The sequence below is a fragment of the Peromyscus leucopus genome, chromosome 23 (genome assembly GCF_004664715.2).
Source record: "Peromyscus leucopus breed LL Stock chromosome 23, UCI_PerLeu_2.1, whole genome shotgun sequence".
NCBI classification, from domain to species: domain Eukaryota; kingdom Metazoa; phylum Chordata; class Mammalia; order Rodentia; family Cricetidae; genus Peromyscus; species Peromyscus leucopus.
This window is the reverse complement of record NC_051082.1, coordinates 10,809,499-10,834,632: the sequence shown is the minus strand read 5'-3', so window position 1 is coordinate 10,834,632 and position 25,134 is coordinate 10,809,499.

Below are 25,134 nucleotides of genomic sequence, written 5' to 3'. Positions count from 1 at the left end.
TCTCTTTTTGGTGGGGGGGGGGTGCTGGAAACCCAGGGCCCTGTGTGTGTATGAAGCAGGCATTTGGTCCGTTACCTTCGTTCAACTCCAGCCCCTGGGATGTGGTCTTGATATTGACCAGGCCACAGTTGCCTGAACGTTTAGCTGAGGCTGAAAAGCTCAAACATAAGATGGCATGGTCCCCCCACCAGATCTCCCGGTACAGGGAGAGCTTGCTTTTCTGCCGCCATGGCAGTGTCCTAGGAGCTGAAGAGATCAGCAAAGGGGTGAGAACAAAGCCACCGTGTCTTAAGGCAAGGTCTTGGAAAACACACTTCTATCGTTTTTAAAGATGCCAGTCTTAAGCAAATTGCCCTCTCTGATGAAATGGGTTCCTATACATACTTTGAGTCTTATGAAGTGACATATGCCTTTAATCCCAGCCCTTGGGAGGCAGAGGCAGGTGGATCTCTGAGTTCGAGGCTAGCCTGGGCTACAGAGCTAGTTCCAGGACAGCCAGGGCTCACCGAGAAACCCTGTCTCAAAAGACACACAAACAAAGACACAAAAAAAAGAATCATGGGGCCATCTTGGAAGTGACCTCACGTGTCCATTTCCCTCAGCCTAGAACCCACTCTCCTTTTACCGTTATTCTTCAGCTTATTTATTTTTTTAAATTAATTTTGTTTGTTTGTTTGTTTGTTTGAGACAGGGTTTCACTGTCTAGCCCTGGCTGTCCCGGAACTTGGAGAGGTCCTCCTGGCTCTGGCTCCCAAGTGCTGGGCTTCAGAGAGATGCTTTTAAAGCCTCAGTCAGCAGCAGACAGGCCCCATCCCTGCTCCAAACCCTCCTGTGGCTTCCCATCTCCCAAGCAGCGGCAAGCAGAAGAACCCTCACAGGGGGTCCCTGACTTTCACACCCTCTCCCCTGCTCTCTGCCTCTGTCACCTAGACAGCGTCCCTTTTGACAGGTGTGCTCTCCTCTCCTTGACTTGAGCTGCCCGCCAAGCTCTCCCCTCAGGCTACACAGCCTGCTTCTACCGAGGGTGGTATCCTTGCCTCCGTGGCTTTTTTTCTCCCAGGCCCCTGCGGTGCCCAGCACCCTGAACTGGAAGCCTTCTCTCTTCCCAGTCTGTTGCCTCCTTGTATTTTTTCTTTTGTTCTAGCTAGCGCTTCCCGCTTTTCAATAAACTATTCAGGCTGAGCATGGTGGTGTATGCCCGTCATCCCACCACTTGGGAGGCTGGGTCAGGAGGTCTGAGAATTCTAGACTAGCCTGGGCTACAGAGTAAGACCCCGTCTACAATAAACAAACTCAGTCCTTCCCCTACTCTCTTTCCTTCTTTCCTTCCTTCCTTCCTTCCTTCCTTCCTTCCTTCCTTCCTTCCTTCCTTCCTTCCTTCCTTCCTTCCTTCCTTCCTTTCTTTCTTTCTTTCTTTCTTTCTTTCTTTCTTTCTTTCTCTCTCCCTTCCCCCCTCTCTCCCTCTCCCTCTGTCTTATGTAACCCAGGCTGGACTTGTATTCACTACATAGCCACAGATGACCTTGGACTCCTGATTCTCCTGCTTCCATTTCTCTGGTGCTGGGACTACAGCACTGAGCATCATCAGGCTTGTTTTATGTGGTGCTGAGAGGTTCAAACTCAGCAAGCACTGTCCTACCTGAGCTACATCCCCAGCCGCAAATGGAATCTTTAAACCTGTTGGGGCAGCTTCTTTTCAGGCCTCGGGTGCATCTGGGCATAGTGTAGTACCAGGTAGCTGGACCATGGATGGAGCTGAAGAGGTCCTTGTAGCTTGAGATCAGGGACAAGTTCTGCCCTCTGGATGGAGGAGGGGCTGGGGGGCCATGATGACATTGATCCGATTGTGTATGTCCTGGCTAATTAAAGGGCCTGGCCAATGGGAAGTGTCCTTATACTACAGCATCCCCTGGGGGTTGGGGCAACCCCAGAGGGCCACACACAGACACAGACAAACAGAGGGCTTTCTGAAATGAACGTTAATTGTCTCCAGGCCAAGGAGAACCACAGAATGAGAGTTTTCCGGGCAGGCCCAGGGGACAGGGAGGTAGAGACCCCTGCCTCTACCCCCTGGTCACTCTCATTTCCTTATTGGCTTTCCAGAAATCCAGGTCGTTTTCAAAGCCTGGGGCTGCAGTCTCTCGCCAGAGCATGGGGTCGCTTCCGGGGTCACCAGCCGGACAAGCAGGTCAATTTTAGCAGGAAACCGATATTTAAGTGGGGCTGGCGGAGCCAGGGTTCGGAAATGTGGCCCTGACCTTTCAGAAAGGCCGGGTCTTTCCACCTCAGTGTACACCTGGGGGGGGGCACACACTTCCTAAAATGTGAACTTACTAAATTAAATTTTCGAGCACACGTGTGTACCAGGCGTGCGTGGGGGGAGGAGCCTTCAGAGGAGTCATTTGAAAATCTTTACAGGTCGGTGAGAGAGACTCAAACTCCTCAGTGCTCATTTCACAGAGGAGGCCACTGAGCCTGGGAGGTATTAAGAGGTTTGCTCAGGAGCCCTCAGTTGGGTACCAGCTACTGAAGCTTAATTGTCCTCTGTCCCCGTACCCTCCTCTTTTCATCTTTAGCCTTGAACCTCTGACCTCCAGGGCTGAGGGAAGGTCCCTAGGAAAAACTGAGAGATGAGAAGTCAGGACAAGTTGACTGCTGGTCCCCTCCCTTATCTGGCTTGCTGCTCTGCAAGCAAGGAGGCGGGAGAGGCCTCTCCCCGACCCACCCAGCCACCCACCCGAGGTGCCATTAAAGTTAATTGTTTTTACTGCCAGTTTTACATAGTCTTGTAAATCTTTTTACGATGTGGCCCTGGAACAGCGGACTGCATGCAGAACTCCAGGAGACTGAAGGTAGCTGGAATACAAGGGTGCTCTGGCCCCCTGCTCCCCCCAAGGCTTGAAAGAGTAGGGAGTGAGGGGACTCCCCGGAGACATCTTGTCCCCTCATCGCAAATAACAAATTTTGTCTGGGTCGTAGACTTCTCTCAAGTGAGGCTACAACCAACCACCCAGAAGTCCAGCATCCTTGACTGGCCCAATATACAAAGAGGTCCTCCCTCTTGACCCTCTAGGATCCGAGATGCCCAGGAACAGAGGTGAGGTCAAGTCCACAGCCTTTGGAAGGTTAGGAAAAGATACCAGGAAGAAAGCTGGATACAGTGAGCTATGGGCCTCTTCCAGCTTGGGTGTGCAGCCCACACTGGCCACAGTGTCAAGGCAAGCCGGTAAACAGGAAGGGATGTGCATGCCACTGTGTGGGGACCCTTTCAGCTGCAAGTCACCTGCTGGTATCCTGCCTTCTTGCCTCTGTTACCACAAAACGGTGGCCGTCTCTTGACGCCCCAGGTCACTGAACATCAGGATTTCCGAGGTCTCTTCTCTCCCTCCCTGCTACCCCCATCCACACCCTCCATTTTATCTGGCATAATAGGGAAACTTTGGCTTTCAAGACCGTGCCTAGCTGGTCAAGGGCTCAGGGCACTAGATATACTCATTATCTGCATCTAAACTCAATTTTTTTTTTGTAACTGTCTTACTATGTAGCCCAAGCTGGCCATCTTCCTGCCTCAGCCTTCCACATGCACCCCATGTCTGACTTTGTAGCTATCATCATCATCATCATCATCATCATCATCATCATCATTTTGAGACAGGGTTTCTCTGTGTAACAGTCCTGGCTGCCCTGGAACTTCATTTGTCAATCATGCTGGCCTCGAACTCACAGAGATCCACCTGCCTTTTTGTTTTGTTTTTTGGAGCTGAGGATCAAACCAGGGCTTTGCGCTTGCTAGGCAAGCGCTCTACCACTGAGCTAAACCCCCAACCTGGATTCACCTGCCTTTGACTCCAGGATGCTGGCGTTAAAGGTGTGCACCACCATGGCTGGCATAGCATTTATAACTAAGCCAAATATCTACTGGGTAGCTAGAGTGTGAGGTGTGCCTACCCTGTGGGTGGCTTACCTGCTGGGTAGTATGTAACAATTGTTACCAGAATTGGAAACTGTAGGACATCAAGACAATGAGCTGAGCAGCCCCCCCCCCCAGCCGCCACCCCCTTCCCTAATGTTTTCAGTAGGCATGGTCGGCACTCCCATTTTTTGTTGAAATGAAGATTTTGAATGAGAATCTCCGGGACTGGTGTCTGGAATGCTAGGCAAGCAGTGGGCGGCCACTGAACCCCATCCCACAGACCTGCTAGTGATTTTTCTCAGTGCTCACCCAGAACCAGGAAACTCCTAGAGTGATTGTAGACAGAGGCCCGGTGAGACTCAGGCGGTTCAAGCCCCTTGCCACCATGCTAGTGGCTTTGGCCAAGATAAGGTAGCAAGTTCAATAGGGTCAGAATGGGCGGAGAGGAGATGCGGGAGCCAGAGCGGGGATGTTGAATTCAACGTCGACGGGAGGCTGGTTGGGGGTGGAGTGTGGTGGGGGTGGGGAAACAGCCCTCTTTCCAGCAGCACGCCCTGCATCGGAGAAAGAATTTTCTTTTTTAAACAAATTTTTAGTGCAAAGGTAGCTAGAGCCCCGCAAACTCACCCAGTAGCCCTGTCCCCATTTGGGACCGCGCGCGGGGGTAGGGTGGGTGCGTGGGAGTGGGGAGTAGGAGGGAACTAAGGATACTCAAGTTGAGTTAGAGGCAGCCAAGAGCACCTTGGAAGCTAGAGCTCTGCTTTAGATCTACGTTGCTCCGGTGGATAGCATGAGGGAGGGAGACCAGCCGCTGTTGGCACGCACCGGAGAGGGGCTGCCTGCCGGGATCCGGGAGCTGGCACGGCCCTTCTGTTCCGAGAAGGCTGTGTTTGCGGTGGCACCCGGCAGCGCGAGCCGGCCCGGGAGGTTAATGACCAGGCCTTTCTCCACGCGGTCCGGGAACTGAGAACATGTCTGTGAGGACAATGAGGGTTAGGGTGAGGGACCTGGGCTAGCCTCCCCCTGCCCCCACCGCCTGGGGCTTCACCAGAGAGACCGAGGTGCGCACTCTCTGGCCTGATCCCTTCTCCTGCACCATGGACGGAGAGGTGATAAAAGAATTGGAGAGGGGGTTCTGCAGAGGCCTGTCCGCGTTCTTCTCTGGAAAGTCCAATCAGATTGTGCCATGACGCTAAATTTAGTTTTCCAAGTGATTTTTTTTTTTTTAATCTTACAATTCGAGGGGTGATGGGGGAAGACAGGGTCTCATGTAGTCCAGGCTAGCCTTAAACTCACTCCGCAGCCTAGAATGGCCTTGAACTCCTCATCTTCCCTTCCCTACTGTCTCAAGTGCTGGGGTTACAGGCTTGCACCCGGTTTATGGGGTGCTGGGGATAGAATCCAGGGCTTTGTGCATGCCAGGCCAACACTACTCACGACCTACAGTCCCAGCGCCAGAATGTCTTTGATAGGACTCCTGATCTTATTCAAAAAGGCCTAGGTCACACGTCCCAGCATCCTTTGAATCAAGCCTCACTAAAATGCAGTCTTCAAGGAATCATTGATGTGGTCCTTTTAGCTTTTCTCCGGGTCCCTCCCTCCCGCGACCTCCATCCCCCTTGGGGTTACCCCCTCCTCCAGGGACTGCAGGTCTGCTTTGGGCCAGGCTTCCCTTCCCAGCATCCTCTCCCTGCAGACCCCGCAGAGGCATCTGGGGACCCGTCTAGCCTTCCCACACCGCTGCCCCCGCCCCCCCCCCGCTCCATGTCCTGCAGCGTGGCCCCAAACTTTTCCATCTCGCTTCTGCAGGCTGTCTGTTCTTCCCATTCACCCCCCTCTTTTTTTTTTTTTACGAGCTTCAGTGCTGATCCCAACGTCCCTCCCTCCGTACAATTTCAATTTGAGCTCTCCCTGAAGCGGCCTTTCTTCTCTTGTGGCCTGCCAAGTCGTTTGAAGGCTGCGCAAACATTCTGGTCCCCCGGAGTCTCGGTCCTCACACACGTGAGGGAAGCTGGAGGTGGCTCCCCAGCCAGATCCAGGGACCCATCAGGAGGAGGGGGAGAGGGACAGGAGAGGAACTGCTCTCACCTAGCTCTGCTCCGCTCCGCTCCGCTCCGTGACCCTTGGGGTCTCTAGGATTGTGGGTAGGAGGTGTGCCGGTGTAGACTCATGGAAACATTCCCCAACCCACTTTAGAAGCCTCAGGCAGGAAGATGTGCGTAAGCTGGCTGTTGAGGATGGTTCCGTGACTTTGCTCCATTCCCTGGCACTTTCTGAAGCTAGGAGGTGTTCACTCCATTTTACAGACGAGGAGGGAAACTGAGGCTGAGCCCTGAGGTCTGTTTCTAAGCCATGCAATTGGGGTTCAGTGGTGTAGTGACTGTTCTTCATAACCCCCATTTTTAGGGTGGACAATTCCAGCCTACCATCCCAGCCCTCTGGAGGCAGAGCCAGGAGAATGGCTACAAGTTCAAGGCCAGCGTGGTCTGGGCAATAAGTTCCAAGCCAGTCAGGGCTATGCAGTGAGGCCTCGTCCCCCAAACAAAAAGCAAGTCCCCGATAGTATCATTCCATTGTGTGGCATGACGTAGCGAACATTAAATACTTAACTCCTCCTTCTTAGGCACCCACTGTGTTGTGCTATTGTGTTAGGCCAGCCGTTTTTCTATTTTCTCACACCGCCTTTGCACATGAGGACTTCCTGCAAGATACAAGAAAAGGAGGCACAGAGAAGGCAAGTAACCTACCTAAGGACACACAGTTCGAGAGATTAGGGCTCAGGTAGAGGTACCTGTGGCCCTCCACATCTGTCTCTCTGCTACCCCAATTTGCCTTTGAGTCGCATGGAAGAACCCCCACCCACCCCGCCCCCGCATCCAGGCTCAGCAGCTACTTTTGAGTTGCAACTTTCTTTCCTAAGGTTACTCTGGGGACATGTGAAAAAGAGGGGAGGGGACGTGGACGGGGGTTACATAAGGCGGGAGACTTCAAAGGCGGCCTCCACTGGAGTGCATAGCCTTGGCGTTGGGCAGTTAGCCAAAGGAGCCACCAGCCAAGCTGAGGGCTGTCCACCCCCATCTCCTCCCTCCAGTCGACTCGCCAGGAGGTAATTGGGGACCAGGACACCTGGAGGGGAGAGTCTGGAGTTAGGGAAGGGAGGAGAGAGGCATCCAGCGGTGGATAAGAAGACGTTAAATTGAGCCAGGCGTTTACTGAGCACTTACTGCTTGCTAAGCGTGATGCTAAGTTCTTTTTCTAATGTCATCAAAAACTAGACAAGGAGTTTCGTTATTCCCTGGTCTGAAGAGGCCCAGAGAGGGTCACACAGGCTTTAGAGTCACACAGCCTCGGAAGAAGCTCATAGCAGGAGGTCACTTGGCAGGGACTGGGTGAATTCTGGTGGACTGTGGCTTGATGGGTGCCAGGTGGGGATGCTGAGGCTTGGCGAGTTGTGTGTGTGTGTGGGGGGGTGTAATAAAAGTGGGCATCACATGGTCCGAGGTCCACACTCTTCTACCAAGCCAGGGTACTTTCACATAAGAGGTACATACAGATGTGTGGTCTCAGGTTGACCCAGAGGTTTCCTTCTGTCCTCTACTTACTGTGTGACTTTGTGCAAGTTACTCTACCTCTCTGAGCCTGGCCTTGTATGGCGCTAAGTTAGTTATCTACTTGCTGAGTCTCTTGATGATCTGGACACTTTAAGACACTCAAGAGGACGCAGCCAAGCGGTAGGCACAGGACCAGGCACAATCGATGCCTAATTCCAGGGGCTCTGGGGCATCAGGCTTCCCAGATTTCTGGAGTGGGTAGCACACGGCCCACTGAGGCTCTTTGGCGGGCACCCACGAGGCCTTTGAATCCCAGTGGACCCGAGCAACAATCCAGATTAGAGAAGAGGATTATAGCCCCACCCCCAGGGTCTGTCTGTGGCCTTCCTTTCTGAAGACCCTGGGCCTCACGGTTCAGTTTGGTGAAGGGGTGGCCTGGAATGATGAAGTTTGGCCTAGGGGGTTCTCTAAGACCCTCTGGCTCTCCATTAAATGTCTGTAGGCAAACCGGATGAAAACCTCCTGTATATGCCACGGTTCTGGATCCAGGGAGATGTGGCTCTTTGCACCCCCCGGCCCCCCCTGCAGCCTGCCCTTTACCCCCGTATAATTAGTCCGTTATTACTGTTATTGTTAAGTGCCGTGCTCTGCTGTTCCCCGCTGTGAGCCAGTACCATCTGAGGTTCAGGAAGGCAAAGTGCAGAGCCTGATAAGATGGGGAAGGGAGGGCGGAGATTTGTGGTGGAAACGGACATCGAGTCCTGTCCTCAATATGGTATTAAACTGGACATCCTTGTCAGGGCCACAAATGCCGGAAGCCAGAGTCCCAGGAAGTGTGGGTCATGCATTCCGGCAGTGACTGCAATCATCCATTTTTACAAAAAGTGGCTTTCAAGAAGTGATGGATTTAGATGCCTGCTTCGGGATTGACTTCCCCCACGTAGTCCCATTCTTTGTCACTGGGTTGGGGAGCTGACCTTCTAGAACATGCTTTAGGAAGTGGGAGAGGTAAAAGATGCTGAGGCTGTAGGGGTCGCTGGGACCATCTTCTGTGTGTGTGTGTGTGTGTGTGTGTGTGTGTGTGTGTGTGTGTGTGTGTAAGTGTGTCCATGCTGGGGTGTGGTAAAGAGTTAGAGCCTGTACCCCTAACCCAGCAGGGCCAAGCACCCTACAGAAAGTCGGACAGGTACCCTGGGGTCTGAGGAGGCAGCAGGCAGTATCGTGCAGACTCAGCGACCTGAGCTGATGGGCTGTGGCTTTGCCAAGCCAAGTCACGGATGGTGTCTGACCTCCAACCCTGGCATCTTACGGTATGAGTGCCTTTGATGATCTGTGCTGATGATCTGTGCTGCCTGCAGGGCCAGGAAAGATTCTAGGGTGGAAGGAAGGGGGGTGAGGGGTGGCCCGGCTCTGATCCTCGTCCTGCTCCTCTACCTCCTGGGAAAGGACCAGTGTCCGTTTTTCCATACTGCCGGCTGGGGAGAGGCTCACCGGTCCAGCTGGCTGCAGGACCAGGGAAGGAGGGGGGGGACGACAGCAGAGCACATGGTGTCCTGGGTGGGTGGGGAGTGCAGGATGGGGGCTGCAAACAAAGGGACCTGGTCTTGGATCAGGAAGGGCTGCTGAGGGACAATCCCCAGGCCAGAGGGAGAGACACACAAGAGTGTGACCGTGGGGAAGCAGATTCAGTGATCACACACACACACACACACACACACACACACACACACACACTGCTTTGGCCGCCATAGTTGGAAGCCCAGACTCTAAATCAGTGGTTCTCAACCTGTGGGTCGCAACCCCTTTGAGGGGCGCATATTGGGTAAATAATGTTATGGCTGGGGCTCACCACAGCATGAGGAACTGTATTAAAGGGCCACCGCCTTAGGAAGGGTGAGAACCGCTGCTCTAGATTATGAGGGAAAAGGACGCCTGCCTCTGGGAAGCTGAGTTGGGACAAATCTGGGGCCACTCTGAGGATAGCTGCTGCCCCCCCCCCTTTTCACTCTTAAATGCCTCCACTGACTTGAGCGATCAGAGATCCTGCCTCTCCGTGTCCTGTTATTAAACTTCAAAATTGTGGGGTGCGGCTCTCCATCAGTGGATAGAGTCCTTACCCATCGCAGGGGAGTCCCTGGATTCCATTCCCTGAACCATGCAAATGGGACACTGTGGCTTGAGCTTACAGTCCTAATATCAAGGGAGTAGAGATAAGACAATCGGAAGTACAAGGGCATCCTCGGGTACATGGTGAGTTCAAGGCCAGCCGGGGTCAGAACTACCTCCTGTATCTGTTTCTTCTGGCATCAGTCATGGGAGCCTGCTTGTGTTTGTGTGTGTGTGTGTGTGTGTGTGTGTGTGTGTGTGTGTGTGTGTGTGTGTGTGTGTTTGAGACAGGGTTTCTCTGTGTAGCCCTGGCTGTCCTGGAACTCGCTTTGCAGACCAGGCTGGCCTCGAACTCACAGAGATCTGCTTGCCTCTGCCTCCCGAGTGCTGGGATTAAAGGCATGTGCCACCACTGCCCGGTACCTTCCTGTGTTTTAATTCCACGCTGAAGGCACCATCCTCATCCCAAGTAGCACCAGGGGGGAAGGGATAGGACTAATTGACTTTAGTACTTGATCCAGCCTCGAGGGAGGGGGCAACTTTCTTTGTGGAGGGGGGAATGATAACCATAATTCCATTTCTGCTCCAAGGCTACCTGGTCCTTAAGCTTCATGTCAAGCCTTCTTTGGTTACTGTGACAGCTACCATTTATGGAGCACACACCATGCCCGGGATCTTACTAAATACTCTGGAGATGTTGCCCCATGGAATTCTTTGAAGGGCTCCTCTGTACCATAGAAGCCAAGATCTCAATGCTCATTTTTTTAGGGTGTGGGGTGTGGAGTTTTTTTTTTTTTTTTTCCCTAGATAGGATTGGTTTCTCTGTATAGCATTGGCTGTCTTGGAACTCACTCTGTAGATCAGGCTGGCCTTGAACTCACAGAGATCAACCTGCCTCTGCCTCCTGAATGCTGGGATTAAAGGCATGCACCACTACTACCCAGCTCCTAAGGCCCATTTTACAGATGGAGATACCGAGGTCTCGGGAGAGGAGGGCATTTGCCCAAGTTTATATGGCTGAGTTCACAGCTAGGCATGCTGACTCCAGGGGTTAAGCTTTGAAGAAACAATCCAGAGTTGGCCTGTCAACCTAGCCACTCAGGAGACTGAGTCAGGAGGATCACAAGTTTGAAGTTTACCTGGGTTTGAGACTTGCCAAGCGAGTTCAAAGCCAGGCTGGGCAACTTAGTGAGACGTTGTCTCAAAATGAGAAATTGTGAGCCTGGTGTGGTGGGACATCGATGCAACGTGCCACTAAATGCCATTCAAGTGCATTAGACTCGGGAATGTGTCCATTGAAGCGATGGTTCAAAAGCGCGTTCCAGAACCAGCACTCCCAGTTGCTACAAGCAAGACATAAATGCATTACAAGCAATAAAATGGAGGCAGGGAGCCTCAGGAGTTCAAGGTCATCCTCACAGCCAGGGCTGGGTGAGACCTTGCCTCAAACAAATGAAAGGACAAGATGTGGTGATGGAGAGAGAGAGAGAGAGAGAGAGAGAGAGAGAGAGAGAGAGAGAGAGAGAGAGAGAGAGAGTGTGCCTGGCCTCATGTCCACAAGTGTGTATTCACATCTGTGTAGTGTGGAGGACGATGTCTATTCCTGGAGTCAGCCAGGAACTACACTGGTATTAAAAAAACAACACAGGCCTCAGCCAGGAGAAGAGGGATCTTTCCAGAAGAGAAGCCGCTTCCTCTGACTGCAAAGGGGGCCTGGGCCAAGCCCACCAGCTCAATATGCTTTGCTTTCCTGCTGTAGCAGGCTCCTGGCCCAGCCCGTCTGCCATGTAACCGGATAGTTTATCTTACCCCGCCAAGCAGAAATAAAACTACTGAGTCAAACATTGCAAACAGATGCCGCTGTGGCCAGAGCCCAGGGTGCAGGGGCCAGATGCTCTTGTGAGCACCTAGGGAGGCTAGAAGCCGTGAGCCTGGGTCCCTCCAGACCCTGTCGGTTTGGAGAGTCAGCTGTTGCTGAGATTGGAACTTTGGGGTCACTAAGGGACTTCCAGAACCAGAGGAGGGAGGAAATAACAGAATGGTGGGGCCCCCTCGCTCTCCCCCCGCCACACATTTGAGGCTTGCCAATTCTCAATGGTAACAGCCCTGCCTTCCACAAAGAGGGGAAATTTAGGAAGGGTTGAGTTTAGCCTACTTGAACTCCTCGGGAGTTCGCCTAAAGGGCCTCCCGAATAACAGGCTAAATCCCCTAAGCTTCCTTTTCATGAGTGTCTGCGTCTAAGCTCGTGGGGAGATTTGGAGCCCCGTATGGCTCTTAACTAGTCTCTCTTTACTCCTTCTCCATAAATCCTCTAGATGGCTGCTGGCCCTGCCTTGTCTTCTGTTTTCAGAGTCATGCTATTGTAAAGTGTGTGTGTGTGTGTGTACACGCACATGCGTGCAGGTGCCCTAGGAGGAGAAAGGCACCTTCCGCTCTGGAGCTAAAGTTGCCGGCGGTTGTTAGCCGCCTGATCCGGGTGCTGGGAACCAAACTCTGGCCCTCTGCAAAGGAGCAGGTAAGTGTGCTTGGAACCTCCGAGCTAGTTCTTCTTCAAGCACAAATGGGGAAAATCACGTTTTTCCCCTTCAGTTCCCTATAACCATGCCAGGCAGCTCACCACTGCCTATAATTCCAGCTCTGGGGGACATTGCACTTATTGATTTGGTGTGTGTGTGTGTGTGTGTGTGTGTGTGTGTGTGTGTGCATGTGAACGTGTGGGCATGCCCTCGCATGCTTCTGGAAGTCGGAGGACAACTTATGGGAGTTGCCTCTCTCCTTCCATGACATGGGTCCTTGGGCTCCCACTCAGGACGTCAGGCTTGGCAGCAAGAGGCTTTATATGCTGAGCCCTCTCTTATTTGCCCGATCTCCAACTCCCTGGGCTACTGGAAGGGAAATGTTTTCAACCCTGTTTTGTGATTTCCCACCTCAGAGCAGAGTCACCCCTGTGTGGAGCGAGGATCCTTCACCCTATGGCTCACCCGCTTCCTATCCGGCCCATCTCCAGATGCCTTCTCTGGATGGTAAATGCCACTGTCCACAGAGGGCCAGGGTCTGCTTCTTCCGGGTCCTTGGAAGTTTGTAAACGGAATTCTGAATAAGGAGATGGAGGCTGCTGTAGTCACTTTGGGTTCCACATCTTCAGAATGGTCTCCCAGTGTACTCACTAAAGACAAAGCAATAAGACAAGCAAGCGTATGGGACACAGGCTTCTAACCGTGGCCCTCAGGAAGTAGGGGCAGGAGGATCAGAAATTTGAGGTCAGTCTTGGCTGCAAGTTTGAAGCCAGCCTGGGCTACATGAGACCCAGGTGGGGGGGGGGGGGGGGAAGCTGGGATAGCAAGATGGCTCAGCAGGTAAAGACCCTCGCAGCCAAGCTCGACATCCAAAATTTAATCCTCAGGAGTCAGCTCACATGGGAACTGTGCACACACAAATAAGTGTTATTATTATTATTAGTTAAGAAAGGAAAAGGAGCCAGGTGGTGGCCTTTAATCTTAGTACTAGGGAGGCAGAGGCAGGTGGATCTCTGTGAGTTCTAGGCCAGCCTGGTCTACAGAGCGAGATCCAAGACAGGCACTAACACTATGCAGAGAAAACCTGTCCAAAAAAAAAAAAAAAGGAAGGAAAAGGAGAAAATGCAGAACTTTGATGGATCTGCTGCTTGGCATTTTTAATCTGGAACCTAGAGCTTTGTTCAACTTCCTCAAAGCCCCTGGGTGTGCCTCTGGCACTCTGGAAATAGTGGTTGAATGAGTGAAAAAGGACAATGGCTAATGAAAGGGGAGAGAAAGTTTACAAAGGAAAATCGGAAGGTAGAATGCTTGACTATAAAATAAAGCCCCGGGTCTGATCCTCAGTACTGGGCAGAAAAGAGAAAAAGAGTAAGTAGGAGGAAATGGACCATTGTTTTCCTAAACGTCAGAGGCGTTTGGAGTGGGGTAGAAAGAATGCACACCTGTGTGCGCACATGCACTTGTACACTTGCACAGGGCCAAGCAACTTTGGTTAACATTCATTTATTCTTTTTCCAAAAACATTTCTTCCTCTGTACGCAAACAGGCAATGTAAACACACACACACACACACACACACACACACACACACACCACACACAATTAAATGTAAAAAGGTAAGAGGAACCAGGAGAGATAAGTACGTCTGCAACGCTAAGACAGATGTACATGTACACACACACACACACACACACACACACACACACACACACAGGATCCTTTCTCTAAAATGCCTGTGTGCTCAGGCTCAGGGCCCCAGCCAAGCATTTGCTCCGAGACTTGGCGGCACCAGCGCCCATCTCCGGATATTCCTTCTTTCCCAGCCTCTTATGGTCTGGTCTCTATCTTAGGCCTGCTTGTGACAGACAGGCCAGGCCAGGCACCCAGAGGCCACTCCTCCTCCTCAGCCTTGGTGTGTGTGTGTGAATGTGTGTATGGGGGTGCTGTCCCCTCTGAAACTGATCCCTGATCTGCTGTCTTTGGATCTAATTTGTTTCTCTGTCTGTCGGGGACGGGGTGGGGGTAGGGGTTGAGGGGTGGGGTAGGGGTCTTGCCAGGAGACTCAGTGGTCACAGGTGACATTAATCATGTCTGCATCCTCTGAGAGAGGGACAGGGATAGGGATAGGATATCAGAGAGGTGACCAAGCTTTGCCACATGATTCGAATCACCTTCAGCAATGATTGAGTTCACCCTGAGTTTCAGAATCTCCACAACTGTTTTTCTCCTTCATATAATGTCAACGGGCCCTTAAAGGGGCAGGATCCATTTACACCAGGCATGGGGTGCATTAGCTGGGTCCTCTCCCATTAAATGTTAACTGCTAGATGTGGCTTAGACAAATTCGATTTACTGAAGATCCTTTTCAAAGGTACTGAGTTGATTAGCTGTCCCGTCTCTTCCTCTGGGCAGGGGTGGGGGGGGGGTACTTTCCTGGTTTGGTCCTAGTCTCTGACCTGTAGGATGAGAATGTGTGGGTTGAGAGAAACGGCCCTGGATGGGGTTTGATGGGAAAATCCCCACGGGTGTTTCAAGGAGACATAGTTTCTGAAAGTGTAACAAGGCAGACAACAGGATCTTCCGCAGCCAGAATGACCACCATGCTTCCTGCCCCCCAGAACAAGAGGGAAAACAATATCCTGTTTTCCAAAATACAATTTTTCTAGAGAGAAAGTTTGTTTGTGCGCTGGGGTGATTTCAGAAGCTTCAGGACAGCACACACCCAGTCTGTTGAAAAGAACACTCGGGTCCTGTCCCCAAGACAGGATTTTGATTTGTAGCAACAGTTGGGGGTTACAGGTGTGCGCCACCTCATTCAGCTTCCAAACCCAGCTGGGGTGCAAACCAGAGAGAGAGAGAGGTGGGTCGAGGGCAGAAATAACTGAGCTCAAGATGGTTCCCTCAGTGGTTTCCCTAATGCGTGGAAGGTGGTGAATAGCCAGCCCTCCACCCTGTGGCCACAAGGTTTGGAAAAGCCGCATTATTTAATGCAGAGCTCAGGCTTCCGGTTCCTAATTGTGGGACTCAGCATTCACGTGTCTCCTGGGATGGTAAAGCTGAAGAAAGAAATCCTAGTGCGTGCTGGGGTCCCAATAACACTTGATAAGTGTATGTGGGCTGGATTGGCAGCTCTGCTCTGGCAGATCTCCAGTGTGTGAGCCTGTTGGCTCCGAGAGCTCTTTAGAACGTCCATGAACTCCAAGCTCTATGGCGAGGGGTGATAACTGGGACACAGGACAACTGAGAGTCAATTTGCAGCATGAACGTGAGGATGAGGGGTGGACAGTTGTAAACCCAGTACCACCCAGGAAGCCAAGCAGGAGGATCACAAGTTTGAGGCAGAGGTGTTTCAGAGGTGTGTGGCTCCAAGGTAGATGCTTGCCCAGTACGCAGGAGGCCCTGGGTTCTGTGCTGGGAGCTCAAGACTAGACTCAGCTACCCACAAAACAAAACATCTCAAACATCAGTGTCTCTTCTGATGGGTGTGATGGATATATTTGTAATCCCAGACTTGGGAAGTAGAGGCAGGATTACACATCTACACAGTGAGGACTCCCCCCCCCCCCCCGCCCCAATAAAATAACATGATGTATGCCGAGCGTTGGTGGCGCACGCCTTTAATCCCAGCACTCGGGAGGCAGAGCCAGGCGGATCTCTGTGAGTTCGAGGCCAGCCTGGGCTACCAAGTGAACTCCAGGAAAGGCGCAAAGCTACACAGAGAAACCCTGTCTCGAAAAACAAAAAAAAAAAAAAAAAAAAAAAAAAAAATGATGTAAAATGAAAATTTAAAAGGCTGGAGCTATACTTCAGGGAGATAAAGTGTTTACTTGCCTAGCATGCATGGAAACCTCTGTTTGCTCCCCTGCTCTGCCTAGCCAGGTGTATAAGGTACAGGCCTATGATCCAAGCACCGAAGAGGGGGAATCCAGGAGGATCAGAATTCAAAGTCAGCTTCCACTGTAGTTAGTTCAAGACCAACCTGGGCTACATGAGACCCTGTCTCGAAAAATAAAAAGTAATAGCGACTCTGGGCTGGAATGAACAAGAAGACAGGAGAAAACGAGAGGAAAAAAAGAGAGGAAAAGGAGGAGGGGGTGATCCAGAGCATTGGCAGTGTGCATATTTACAGAGACAGAGAGCAAAGAGCCCGGGAGACAGACACAAGGACAAGGAGGTGACAAGGAGAACCCAAGCCACCATGAAAGGTGAAATGTGAAGTCCCTGGCCGGACTTGTGTCCCACCACCACCACCACACCACACCACCACACCACCCCACCCCATCCCCAGAACATGGAATCCCTATCAGCTGCAGCAGGCCCCAAGTCCCTCTGCTAGTCTGGCGCCCTTGGGGACACTGTGGGGATATCACAAATTAGACATCAGGCCTGCAAGGCGGATTACATCAGGGAGGGCTGGACTGTGGAGAAGATCAAAGACTCGCCTGGCAGGGCTCCCAGTGGGGCCCCCAGGCCTGAATTCCTGGCTGAACCCCTAGGAAACATTCTGATGTGCAGATAGAAGCCTGGAGTCCTTGCAGGCTGCCTCCTCCTACCTCCCTCCTTCCCTCCCTCCGCAGGCTGGTCCTCTTCCCCTGTGGTCTTCCCTGGCCATCTCACATGGGTGAAGGGATACTCAGAGCCAAGGGATGGCAGGGCAGAGCCAGGCGTGGTGGCACGAGCCTGTGACCCCCTGCGCTTCAAGAGACTGAGGCAGAAGGATCTTGAACTCGAGGCTAGCCTGGGCTACATATTGAGATCCTGTTTCAAAGAAAGCAACACAACACAAAATAAATACAATGAAATGGAAAAAAAAAAAAAAAAAAAAAAAAGAACCAAACTAGGCCTGGCATCGTGACACATACCTGTAAACCCAGCACTTGGGAGATAGAGGAAGGAAGAGTTCGAGGCCAGCCTCAGCCACATAGCAATTTTCCAAGCCAGCCAAGCTGGGCCACCTGAAACCCTGTCTTAAAACCTCAAAACCTAAAAAAAACCAACCAAACAAACAAAAAAACCATACAAATAAAAACTGTAGAAACAGCAGGCCATGTCCTCTTAGGCCTCAGCTTCCTATGTGCCAGAAGAACATTCTAGCAACAACAGGGAGTTCCTGCTTGCAGAGTTGGGAATATTCCTGGATAAATAAATAGATTTATTCGTTTCTCCAGCCCTGTAGTCTCCTGGGTGTAAAACAGAGAGCATGTAAACACCTCTTTCCGCCACATCGCTCCTGGCTTTCCATGTGTTGATCACAGATGCACAAACTCCCACCGAGCCCAGATCCTGGCACCCAGGAGAGCCCTCGGCACACAGCGGCACACACCGCCGCGTTTGTGGTGAGACACAAGCCAGATCGCCATCGCAGACAGGGGCTAATATATGGCATCTTGCTCTGGCTGGGAATTGGAACATGGTGATTAGAAGCAAGAAGAGAAGGGACAAAAAGAACCTGTCCTCAAGTGCACAGTGACAGACCACAGACGCTCCTGGCAGCCCGAGGGGCTGAGGAAGGACAGAGCAGATCATATTAATAACAATAAATTATATCTACGCCGTGATTCATGCTTCTCATTACGCTATCTTCCAGTACCGCAGGAAGGGTGCAGCAGCCTTCTTGTTTGTCTCGGGCGTGTTAGCGTCCTGTGGTTATTTGAGATGATACCATTTTTCATGCTATTGGATGTGATTTCCTTTACTGTCCAAACTGGGAAAAAACAGAGTCTTGGAGGAAGCTAGCGGTTTACCCAAGGAAGAAGTCGGAGCCAAGATGCACATCTGGGAGTTGGTCGGATGGTTCAATGGGTAAAGGCATTTGGGGCTGAGCCTGATGGCCTGAGTTCGATTCCCCAGGACCCATAAGGAGGAAGGAGAGGACGGACTCCTGAAAGTTGTCCTTTGACCTCCCCACATGCCATGAGAAATCACACACACACACACACACACACACACACACACACACACACACACACTAAATGTTTAAAGCAACAACAACAACAAAAGATTCCTGTGTTTTCTAGTCCAGCATTCCCATCAACACCCACCTCAGATCCTGACTTTAGTCTGTAAAAGGAAACATTTCCTTTTCCACTCCGCCAGCCTGTAACTCCCCGTGGGTGGGGGTTTGGGGTGGAGGAGTCTTGGGATCTTGGGTTTCTTTCTTTCATGATGGATGAATCCACTTCTGTCTCCTTGTCAGCTAAGGGTGAAAGAATCAAGGATCCCTCCTGTGTCTGGACCTAGAGATAAAGGCCTGGAATCCCAGCGACTCAGGAGGATGAGGCAGGAGGATTGTGAGTTCCAGACCACTCTGGGCAACTTAGAGACTCTCAAAAAGAAAAGAAATGAGAAGGAATGGAAACCACAAGAAAGAGGCACAGTGCAGAGGCAAAGCGGCTGCTTAGCTTAGGGGGGTCCCATCCCTAGCACTCCAAATAGGCAAGCGAAACAAAGCCCCTACCTCACCTTCCCCTGCCTCTATTCCCACCCCCGCCCCCAGAGTTCCATAAGAACCCCCAGACCCACAGGCAGTTGTCCTTGAACTGCGGGCAGGGTAGGGTGCCACTGACCCTGATTTGGATTTTAAGCCCAACCCCCCCACCCCCCCCCACCCCCGAACATCTCCTCCACCATGTCTTTGAAGCCAGCATCCGCCTAGCTGGCATTATCCACTGGCTCTCTCCACTCCCTGCCTTCTCTGTCCTGAAACCCAAAGCCTGCTCAGGACCCACTTGGTTCAGAGTTCAGGTTCATGAGCTTTTGGAGTGAGTTCTGTTAGTCAGGGAAGTGAGTGCAGCAGCCAGTAGGCAAGAGACTGGCTGGACTTCTGGGAGGGTAGGGGGTGGGGGACAAGGCACAAATGAGCCCCTCTGCCATTTCCCATTGCCTGATTTCCTTTGTCTCCTGTCTCAATCCCTCCCCTTCTTCCCCCAGCAAAGGAGCCTGGAGGCTTCCCAATAAAACAGTATTGTAACTTTATCTAAGGCGAGTGCAGTCCGTGTAGAATGGATAAGGTGTAATTAATAACAGAAAATAATGCTGCCCCTCCTGATCTTTGACCCTCGTATAAATGTCTTAAGTTTTATGACAGCTGAGCACAAAATTAGTGCGTGCAGGCGTGCGCGCATGTGTGAGCGTGCTAGCATTTAGGGCTGAACCAATACCCTTGTCTGGTGAGTGTTCTCGAAGTCCTGGCTGGAGCTGGTTTGTGTTTCTGAGGAGAATGGCCTCTCGCTGAACCCAGGGGCTGCCTCAGAGCCATCTGAGATCTGAGAATGAGGATTCTGCCTGGGTCTCTGAGGACCCTGTGTCTACAGACATGTATGACTTTTGATGAGGGTTATGTGAGCATCCCAGCACTCCAGAGGATGAAGAAGGCAGACTGGGAGTTAGTTACAGGCCAGCTTGGACTACAGAGGGAGACTCTGTCTCCAAAGAAAGTGGCTGCCGGTGGTGGCGCACGCCTATAATCCCAGCACTCAGGAAGTAGAGGCAGGTGGATCTCTGTGAATTTAAGGATAGCCTGGTCTACATAGAGAGAGACCCTATCTCAAAAAATTGTCTTATAGGCAATAATTAACACACACACACACACACACACACACACACACACACATGAACACACTTCTTTTAGCTCATGGTGATATTTCCAAGCCCTAAGAAGGTCACCAATTGTGTCTCTAGCAGTGAGCTTTTCAGCTTTTCACTGGTTTGATGCTATAATCCTTTGCGTCTCAGAATTTCATGGTAACAAACAAACAAACAAACAAACAAACACATTCCCAGAAGCCACAGCAAGGCACTTATTCCAGCGACTTGTCATTGTGGCTGTCCCTCTAGGGAAGAATGGAAGTAATGTGATCAGCCAGTTACGGCAGCACAGGCCTGTAACCCTGCCCTCAGGAGGCTACGGTCGGAAGATGGTGAGCTGGGGGCTAGCTTGGGCTACATAGCATGACCCTGTCCCAAAGAAGGAAAAGGAGGAAGGAAGGAAGGAAGGAAGGAAGGAAGGAAGGAAGGAAGGAAGGAAGGAAGGAAGGAAGGAAGGGAGGAAGGAAGGAAGAAAAATAATCAGCATGGTAAGTGGGGGGGTGGCTGGACAAATTGGAAAACGGAGTTGCCACAGACTACCGTCTCCCTGGAGTGGAAGGAGAACTGTGTCAATGGAGCCGCTGTCTTGCGCAGTTGAAGGATGCTGTAACTGGTACTGTTTATCTTAATGGCTCCCCACTACGTTCGTTTAAAGTAATATTATCTTGCTTTAAAGGTCACTGCGCTGGCCGGAGCTATTGGATACCCATGATTCATTCCATGGGGATGCTCAACTTCTTTTTGTGGCGTCCTCAGCACCAACCTCTGGGTTAATGGAAGCCACACCAGCCACGAAAGTCAGTAGCTTTGAATCCTCCAGGCCCGAGGAGGCCTGGGCAGGGTGGACCAGCCGCGTCCTTTTGATCAGCAGCGATGAGTGAACCAGAGGTCACGCATGTCTGGGGCCTGTGCTTTCGCTCCTACCAGACAGCAGCAACTGGGCCCTGTCCTGTTCCCTCCCACCACGGCCCTGGGAGTTGAGTTTCCTAAGCTTGCCAGTCTCTGGGTAGACGGTCCCAGGACCCCAGGGCAACAGAGGGACTTTCTTATGGAAGATCCCAGCCCTAAATCACTGAAGGAGACGCCTTTGCCCAACCCTAAGCCTCCCCCCTCTCCCCCCCCCCCCCTCCCGCCCCCCTTCCAACTTTGGCTCCTGCAGACATGGATAAACCGATGATGATTCCTCCTTCCCCGGGGGAATTCCTGCTCTTGGATGTCAGGTGACAGGCAAATTTGGGAGGAGATCTCTTTCTCCAGGGGGGAGTCGCTGGGTGGGTGAGTTCTTTTATGGGCATGCCTGAACTCTGGAGGGCCCCCAAACTGACAACCACCTCTGCCTGCTAAATTGATCATATATTTTCCTGCCATTATATGTCACCCTTTGACAAATGCGTTCGTTGGTCATATTTTTATGGTTCTTCTTCCAAGGTGGGAGGGGGGGAGGGCTCTTCAGAGGGTCGGAGGGGGGTGGTGGCGGCTGGGATTTATCTGGAAGGAGAGGGAAGGGGATTGCTTGTCCCTGGCATCAGAGGCAGGATTTCCCAATCGCCCACCACTGTCTCCCTTTTGTTTGGGGGCTGAAAGGCAGTTTTCGGCGGATCCGATTAAAGGCCTTCTGAGGGCTTTGAGCCTCAGAAAGCTGACAATGGCCAGGGCATGGCTACCTCTTCATTTGACATCCTCCCGGGTATTTCACATCCCAGTATAGGTGGGTCCTGGAATTTGTTGCAAAACAAACAAACAAACAAACAAAACAAAACAAGTGGGTCTTGGTTGGTGTAAGGTATTTCCCACTAGAGGTCTGAGGTTTGGCCGTCTAACGAGTGAGTTGGTCAGTCTCTTAAACAATGATACTTCAAAACAATTTAATAGGCTGTCCGGTGGTGGAGGCAGAGCCAGGTGGATCTCTGTGAGTTCGAGGCCAACCTGGGCTACAGAGAGAAAGATCCAGGACGGGCACCAAAACTACACAGAGAAACCCCCGTCTCAGAAAGAACAAACAGCATGCTCTGTGGGGTCCACTCCTTTGTCTCTTCCTAAAGGAGTCTGAGTGTTAGAAGCAGCAAACCTTTTTTTCCCCTCCCCACACTGCCTTCCTCTTCCTTCTCCAGGCTGCCCTGCTTGTGCCCTGGGGCTCAGCTCCATCACCTTCTAGTTCACCCGGGGAGTAACACCATCACCAGGGTGGAGTCTCATCCCCTCTCACAGGGCCCACCCAGTCTCTGTCATGTCCGACTTCAATCTGACTCAGTGGCGTCAAGCCACACACAAACACCACCATGGGGCATTGCAGAAGCCTCTAGACTTGGCCTGCAAAGAATGGACACCTGAAGGCTCTCCCAGGCCTGAGGCATGTTGGCCTCTGATCCCCATCTGAGCAACTGCTCCTCTGGGTTAGGGAGCTCAGCTGCTCTGAGTGACGCCAGCCTGCCTAGAAACCCTGGGGACTCTCGCCTGGCCTTGGGTGTGTGGGGACCCCATGCCTACCTGCTTCTAGATGCTGTCTGGGACCAGATGACTAGGGCTTGCAGGAAGTCTTGCTTTTCTTGGACTGGTCATTTCTTTTCCTCATCACTCAGTCCGACAGGCTTCTCTTGGGAGCTTCCACTCAGGACAGACACCCCCACCGTCCTCCCTTCTGGCCCTGGGAAGCTGTCTTAGCCCTTCTCAAAATGCTTTGGTCCTCGAAAAACAAGAAAAAAAAAAAAAAAAAAAGAAGAAAGAAAAGAAAACAAACAAACAAAAAGAAGTAGGCTGTGACCTGAGTGCACAGCTACTGAATCTAGGCTGGGGATACTACTGAGTGTGTAGACTTGCTTTGCAGGGAGTACTGAGTTTGATCCCAGCACCACATAAAACCAGATGTGGTGGTGCTGGTGCGCATTAGTCATCCCCACACTCAAGAGGTAGAGACAGGAGAATCAGAAGTTCAAGGTCGTTCTCCGGTACATGGTGAGTTTGAGGCAGGTCTGGGATACATAACAAGACTCTCCCCCCCCCCCCCCACATACACACACACACACACACACACACACACACACACACGATCTAAAAACCAAAACCATGCTCAAAACAAAACAGGGCTGGCACAGTATTGCAGTCGGAAAGTGTTTGCCTGGCAAGCATGGAGTTTGATTCCCAGAACCCCGGTAAAATACTGGGCACCGTGGGAAGTGCTTGCAATCCCAGCCCTAGGGAGGCAGGAGAGGTGAATCCCAGGGAGCTCCAGGCCAAGGAGAGACACTGTGTGTGTGAATGGTGCCCGAGGAGTAACATCTGCATGAATGTGCGCACGTGTGCACACACATACACACAAATTCAAAACAACCAAGTACCCTTTCTGTACTTGAAAGACAGGGCATGGGGTTTTAGCATCATTCCCTCCAACCCTGACTCCAGTGCCCAGTATACATTTGCCATTCCTACAGTGTTTGCTGAGTGAATGCAAGACCTTCATGTACTGAAGGTGATGTGAGAGCAGACCTGCCTCCCTTGTGCAGACAGTAGCCGCGGAAACCTGCAGCTGGATGGTATAAAGTCCCTCTTCCCCGCTGCCTACAAAATTAAAGCAACCTCTGGAGGTTTACCACATAAAGAAACTTCCAGATCCTGTCTGGCTCCTGTGTGGAAAAGGATGCACTTTCTGGTCCTGATGGTCCTGTCTCCACCCCCAGTTGCTGCAGGGGACAGGGGACGAGGGAAAGGTGAAAGCTGTCATGAACGCAGCAGTGAATTCAGCTGGTACGTGGGGAGCAGGACCCTCAGAATACGATTACAACCCTGTCAGACTCCAGAAAACTGCATTACTGCCCCCGAAGCAAGCCAGTGAGTCCATGTGGTGCAGGCAGCTCCCTGGGGAACACTTCTTCCAAGGGCTGTCATCAAAGGCACTCATCTCCCAACCCCCACTGCAGCAGAGCCCTATGGGGCCTGTACCTCAGAGACGGGATTCCTGGTGGAGGAAGGAACCCAGGACCCATCTACATTGCTGTAGTGCGCGTGCATGCGTGTGTGTGTGTGTGTGTGTGTGTGTGTGTGTGTGTGTGTGTGTGTGTGTATGTGTGTGCATGCGAGTGTTCATATGAGCCACAGTGCATGCATGGAGGTCAGAGGTCAACTTCTAATATCAGTGCACTGCTAGTCTGTTTGAGAGAGGATCTCTCGATTGCGGATGCATGCTACATTCAGGTTCCAATTCTTGTGCTGTGACAAATGATTTACCCACTGAGACAGCTCCCCACCCTTTGTGCCTGGTCTTGTCTTGTCTTTTTTTTTCTTTTTTCTTTCCTCCTCTCCCTCCTCCTCCACCTTCTCCTTTTTGGTTTTTCAAGACATGGTCTCTCTATGTAACCTTGGCTGTCCTGGAACTCACTCTTTAGACCAGGTTGGTCTCAAACTCACAGAGACTCACCTGCCTCTGCCTCCCAAGTGCTGGGATTAAAGGTGTGCGCCACCATTGCTTGGATCCTTTGTGTGTTTTCAACTCTTGATGTGTGTGGATGCTGACAAGGATGGATAGGCTGAACCATCCTGATGTCCACTGAACAGAAGTGGCTCACTCATCCAATCAACAAACATTTCATCTGAGGCTTGTCTCTGCACACTGTCTGCTGGGGAGTCTGGGTAATTCATACAGATGATTTTAGCTGCGAGGAGTTGGGGTCTGAGTAGTTTGTAGAAGCCCCCAAATGCAGCTAAGTTATGTTGCCACATGTGGGAGGGTCCCTAAGTGGTCATCCAATTTTATCTTAAAACAAATTAAGGGTCTGGGGAGATGGCCCAGTGGGAAAACATTTGCTGAGCAAGCGTGAGGACCTGAGTTCAGATTCTTAACACCGTGTACAGCTGAACATCATACTCTCTGTACCCAAGGCACCTGTGGTAAGATAGGAGACAGAGACAGGGGAGTTCTTCAAAGCTCATGGGACAGCTAGCCTGGTGTACAGAGTGGCTAGCAAGAGGCAATGCCTAGAGCAAAACAATGACAGCATGAGGTTTGCAGGCAAATGGAAGGAACTAGAAAACGTCGTCCTGAGTGAGGTAACCCAGACCCAGAAGGACAAACACGGTATGTACTCACTCATAAGTGGATTCTAGATATAAAGCAAAGAACAATCAGACTGCAACCCACAGATCCAGGGAGGCTACATAGCAGGGGGGACCCTAGGGTGATTGTGGCTTATAATAAGTTTTGGTTTTACTCAATCACTGGGCAAAGCTTCAGTGAAACATTTCACTATTAGGATAAGAATTTGTACTGTATCAAGCCGATAAGAGAGAGAGAGAGAGAGAGAGAGAGAGAGAGAGAGAGAGAGAGAGAGAGGCTCTGCCTCAAATCAGGTGGACGGAGTGGAGTAACCCTAGGCTTTCCTCTGACTTCCATGTATGTGCCTCGGGGCATCCATGTGTCCACACTTAGATGTATGATCTCTCTCGCACACACAATGATAAGGAAATAGT